Raw genomic sequence first — 5,931 nt, 5'->3', positions numbered from 1 at the left:
TTTTTTTTTTTTTTTTTTTTTTTTTTGGGGGCTTTTTTTTTTTTTTTTTTCTCTTTTTTTTTTTTTTTTTTTTTGAGATGGAGTCTTCCTCCATCATCCAGGCTGGAGTGCAGTGGTGCAATCTCGGCTCACTGCAACCTCCGCCTCCCGGCTTCAAGCACTTCTCTACCTCGGCCTCCCAAGCAGCTGGGATTACAGGCGCCGGCCACCATGCCTGGCTAATTTTTGTATTTTTGGTAGAGATGGGGTTTTACCATCTTGGTCAGGCTGGTCTTGAACTCCCGACCTCAGGTGATCCACCTGCCTTTGCCTCCCAAAGTGCTGAGATTCCAGGCGTGAGCCACTGTGCCCAGCCCCGTCTCTGATTTTCTTTGCGGTTCCATGAGACTAGAGCTGTTCGTGTTGGGTGCTGAGCTACAGTCCATGGTCCGGACATTCTTGTGCTGTCTGGTCTCTGATGCTGGACCTTCGGGTGAGCGAGGGTGACCACAGCCACATCACCCGTCCCAGCCGTGCACCTGTAGGGAACCTTGACACGCCTCCATGGGGGAGAGAGTCTGTGTCCCTCTGTGTGGGTTTGCGACTTGCCTGTAGCCTGTAGGATGTGGAAGGATTGACTCCCAGTATCAAGGCAGAGCCTGTGCTATGGATGGAATGCTCGTGCTTCTCCAAAATCCATGCATGGACGCTCAGGTCCTCAGCTTTATGGCGTCTGGAGATGAGGCCTTCGGGAGGTGATCAGGTTATGAGGGTGGAGTCTCACACTAGAATTAATATCCTTATATCCTGAGGTCAGGAGTTCAAGACCAGCCTGGCCAACATGGTGAAACCCAGTGTCTATTCAAAATACAAAAAATTAGCCGGGCGTGGTGACAGATGCCTCTAATCCCAGCTACTCAGGAGGCTGAGGCAGGAGAATCGCTTGAACCTGGAAGGTGGAGGTTGCAGTGAGCCGAGATTGCGCCACTGCACTCCAGCCTGTGCGACAAGAGCAAAACTCCATCCCCCCCTCCCCAAAAAAATAAAAAATAGCTCTTTCCCTTCGGCGCAGTGACCACTGAAGATCCTGGTGTCGCCATGGGCCGCCGCCCCGCCCGTTGTTACCGGTATTGTAAGAACAAGCCGTACCCAAAGTCTCGCTTCTGCCGAGGTGTCCCTGATGCCAAGATTCGCATCTTTTTTTTTTTTTTTTTTTGAGACGGAGTCTTGCTCTGTCGCCCAGGCTGGGGTGCAGTGGCCGGATCTCAGCTCACTGCAAGCTCCACCTCCCAGGTTTACGCCATTCTCCTGCCTCAGCCTCCCGAGTAGCTGGGACTACAGGCGCCTGCCAACCCGCCCGGCTAGTTTTTTTGCATTTTTTAGTAGAGACGGGGTTTCACCGTGTTAGCCAGGATGGTCTCGATCTCCTGACCTTGTGATCCGTCCGTCTCGGCCTCCCAAAGTGCTGGGATTACAGGCTTGAGCCACCGCGCCCGGCCTAGATTCGCATCTTTGACCTGGGGCGGAAGAAGGCAAAAGTGGATGAGTTTCCGCTCTGTGGCCACATGGTGTCAGATGAATATGAGCAGCTGTCCTCTGAAGCCCTGGAGGCTGCCCGAATTTGTGCCAATAAGTACATGGTAAAAAGTTGTGGCAAGGATGGCTTCCATATCCGGGTGCGGCTCCACCCCTTCCACGTCATCCGCATCAACAAGATGTTGTCCTGTGCTGGGGCTGACAGGCTCCAAACAGGCATGGAGGTGCTTTTGGAGAGCCCCAGGGCACTGTGGCCAGGGTTCACATTGGCCAAGTTATCATGTCCATCCGCACCAGGCTGCAGAACAAGGAGCATGTGATTGAGGCCCTGCGCAGGGCCAAGTTCAAGTTTCCTGGCCGCCAGAAGATCCACATCTGAAAGAAGTGGGGCTTCACCAAGTTCAGTGCTGATGAATTTGAAGACATGGTGGCTGAAAAGCGGCTCATCCCAGATGGCTGTGGGGTCAAGTACATCCCCAATCGTGGTCCTCTGGACAAATGGCGGGCCCTGCACTCATGAGGGCTTCCAATATGCTGCCCCCACTTAATACTCACCAATAAATTCTACTTCCTGTCCAAAAAAAATAAATAAATAAAAAATAAAAAATAAATGATGGTTTAGGGGTATTCTGGCCAGTAGCCCTGCTCCGCAAGGAGCAGTATTAAAAAACAAAAAAATAAAAAAGAGGCTGGGTGCAGTGGCTCACGCCTGTAATGCCAGCACTTTGGGAGGCCGAGGTGAGCAGATCACTTGAAGTCAGGAATTTGAAACCAGCCTGGGCAACATGGTGAAACCCCATCTCTACTAAAAATGCAAAATTTAGCCAGATGTGGTGACAGACACCTGTAGTCCCATCTACTCAGGAAGCTGAGGCAGGAGAATTGTTTGAACCCAGGAAGTGTAGGTTGCAGTGAGCTGAAATCGTGCCACTGTACTCCAGCCTGGGCAACAGAGTAAGTCTCTGTCTCAAAATAAACAAATACATAAAAATAAAAAAAAGAAATTATGGGCCAGGTGTGGTGACTCACGCTTGTAATCCCAGCACTTTGAGAGGCCAAGGCAGGTGGATCACCTAAGGTCAGGAGTTCAAGACCAGCCTGGCTAGCACAGTGAAACCCCATATCTACTAAAAATACAAAAATTAGCATGGTGGCGGGCACCTGTAGTCCCAGCTACTCGGGAGCCTGAGGCAGGAGAATGGCGTAAACCCAGGAGGCGGAGCTTGCAGTGAGCTGAGATCCGGCCACTGCACTCCAGCCTGGGTGACAGAGCGAGACTCCGTCTCAAAAAAAAAAAAAAACAAAACAAGCAAACCTGAAAATAATGAAAGATCTGATGAGAGTTCATTATAAAAACAACACACAACAAATTCTGGTGGTTTTTGTGACATACGATGTTTTAAATAACAACTGAAATCACGAACAGTAACATAGAACAGATCAGATAACAAGGGCATTGACAAATGTTTAGGAAATTTATATAATTTCTGAAAGAGCAACATTTTAACTATATAAATACAATATAGGGAAGGTGAAGTGGTTCTTCTTTCACAATGTTCTACCAAATAAACCGAATTAGTTTAACATCTCTCTTTTAACAAGGTGGTAAAACAAATCCTTTGAAATGGTCAAAGATTTGAGGTTTGAGATTTTCCAGGGACCCTCTAGAAAACTTCAAAGTCAGTTTGAGGCCAGAAGATTTAATTTAGAATTTGATTTTGATTTTGGGAAGTGGTCAAAGATATCAAAAGATGTGAAAACTCAATAGGATCATATGTCATTGTGAAACAATATTTCGTTATCTGTTTAACCAAAGTGACAATAAAGATTTCAAAGGCAAATAAAGGAGATAACATAAAAAAGATAATAAACTAACACATGTATAAGAGGAAAAGAGTGTGAACCACCAAGGTCCATCTGGAGGATAATTGCTAAAAAAAAAAAAAACCCCATGGGTTGGATCCACTGGCTCACGTTTCTAAGCCCTGCCCCCACCTTTCTTTTTTTTTTTTTTTGAAACAGAGTCTCACTCTGTCACCCAGGTTGGACTGCGGTGGCGTGATCTCGGCTCACTGAAACCTCCACCTCCCGGGTTCAAGCAATTCTCCTGCCTCCACCTCCCAAGTAGCTGGAAAAACAGGCATGAGCCACCAAACCTGGCTAGTTTTTGTATTTTTAGTAGACATGGGGTTTCACCATATTGGCCAGGCTGGTTTTATTTATTTATTTATTTATTTATTTATTTTTATTTTTATTTTTTTTGAGACGGAGTCTCACTGTGTCTCCCAGGCTGGAGTGCAGTGGCGTGATCTCGGCTCACTGCAAGCTCCGCCTCCCGGGTTCACGCCATTCTCCCGCCTCAGCCTCCCAAGTAGCTGGGACTACAGGCGCCCGCCACCGTGCCCGGCTAATTTTTTGTATTTTTAGTAGAGACGGGGTTTCACCATGTTAGCCAGGATAGTCTCGATCTCCTGACCTCGTGATCCACCCGCCTCGGCCTCCCAAAGTGCTGGGATTACAGGCTTGAGCCACCGCGCCCGGCCTTATTTATTTATTTATTTATTTATGAGACGGAGTCTCGCTCTGTCGCCCAGGCTGGAGTGCGGTGGCTCGATCTTGGCTCACTGCAAGCTCCGCCTCCCGGGTTCACGCCATTCTCCTGCCTCAGCCTCCCGAGTAGCTGGGACTATAGGTACTTGCCACCATGCCCGGCTAATTTTTTTTTTTTTTTTTTTTTGTATTTTTAGTAGAGACGGGGTTTCACCATGTTAGCCAGGATGGTCTCGAACTCCTGACCTCGTGATCTGCCCGTCTCGGCCTCCCAGAGTGCTGGGATTACAGGCATGAGTCACTGCGCTCGGCCGCATCTCTGTTTTAAATAAATGTATAAATTAATAATAAAATAAACGTGACCAGGCACGGTAGCTCACGCTTGTAATCCCAGCACTTTGGGAGGCCGAGGCGGGTGGATCACGTGAGGTCAGGAGTTTGAGACCACCCTGGCCAACGTGGAGAAACCCCGTCTCTACTAAAAACATAAAAACTAGCCGGGCGAGGTGGCGGTGCCTGTAGTCCCAGCTACTCAGGAGGCTGAGGCAGGAGAATGGCGTGAACCCGGGAGGCGGAGCTTGCAGTGAACTGAGATCGAGCCACTGCACTCCAGCCTGGGCGGCAGAGCGAGACTCTGTTCCCCTAGCAAGAAAACAACAACGAGGCCACTCCCGGTACCCTGACGGGCAAGTCTTCAGGACGCTGACTGCAGGCAGCACCGTGCGGAATACGGAGCTTCGTGTCCGCAGTGTCGCCTAACAAGGCATGGCTGGGAACACACACAAGGCACGACCCGGGTGTTAGTGAGGGACGGACCGAGAAGACCGGTGTGCCCCGTGCTCCAACCTTCACGTCGCTGTACCCCACGTGAGGCTCTTAGTGGAATCACCACTTGGAACACATACATTTAAAAATTACATAAAAATCATGGTTCTAGGATGGCAGAGGCAAACCTGCGTCTGTCCTGAGGACACCGAGGAGGTGGACCCACCTCTGACGCCCACGCCACCCTGAGTCAGCAGCATTTTCCTAACAGGAAACCAGTGTTATCTTTTAGAAATCAAAGACACTCAAGCGTTGCTAACACAACACCTGCACTTTGGCCTGGCTCTGGGTGTCCCGGGCTCTGGGTTGCTCTGCTTAATTGTCCTAGGAGGGGTCACATTGTGTTAATGAGTAAACTGAGGCACAATAACTTTTTTTTTTTTGAGATGGAGTCTCGCTGTGTTGCCCAGGCTGGAGTGCAGTGGTGCGATCTCGGCTCACTGCAAGCTCCGTCTCCCGGGTTCACGTCATTCTCCCGCCTCAGCCTCCTGAGTAGCTGGGACTATAGGCGCCACCACCTCGCCCGGCTAGTTTTTTGTATTGTTAGTAGAGACGGGGTTTCACCGTGTTAGCCAGGATGGTCTCGATCTCCTGACCTTGTGATCCACCCGCCTCGGCCTCCCAAAGTGCTGGGATTACAGGCGTGAGCCACCGCGCCCGGCTTTTTTTTTTTTTTTAGAGACAGGGTTTCACCATGTTGGCCAGGCTGGTCTCAAACTCCTGATCTCAGGTGATCCGTCCGCCTCGGCCTCCCAAAGTGCTGGGATTACAGGCATGAGCCACTGCACCCGGCCCACAATAATTTTTAAAGTGTTTGTTTAGCAAACAGCAATTAATGACCCAGGCAGCTCCAAACCAGCAGTGGTCCCGGATGTCACTGAGCGACTGCAGAGGGAGCCAGGATGGACAGGGCAGAGCTAAGACAACACTTGGCTGGCAAAGGTGGCAGTGGCTGCGTTGCTTGGTTCCCTTGGAGGCCACGCGGTTCCAATTGACCCTCTGAGTTTGAGGGTTCCCCATGTGTGGAGTCAACCAACAGAT

General features: G+C 49.9%; 1 pseudogene across 1 annotated transcript; it reads left to right on the top strand.

Moving 5' to 3' along the window:
• The first annotated feature begins 1,037 nt into the window (after window positions 1-1,037).
• LOC112614589 lies at window positions 1,038-2,104 on the top strand (annotated as a pseudogene). The gene is made up of 2 exons (XR_003117099.1): window positions 1,038-1,165; window positions 1,480-2,104. The product of XR_003117099.1 is annotated as a 60S ribosomal protein L10-like (transcript).
• Window positions 2,105-5,931: the final 3,827 nt, after the last annotated feature.

This window comes from Theropithecus gelada, chromosome 20 (genome assembly GCF_003255815.1).
Source record: "Theropithecus gelada isolate Dixy chromosome 20, Tgel_1.0, whole genome shotgun sequence".
NCBI lineage: Eukaryota > Metazoa > Chordata > Mammalia > Primates > Cercopithecidae > Theropithecus > Theropithecus gelada.
The sequence above is the reverse complement of the archived record's forward strand: the minus strand, read 5'-3'. Positions and strand labels throughout refer to the sequence as shown.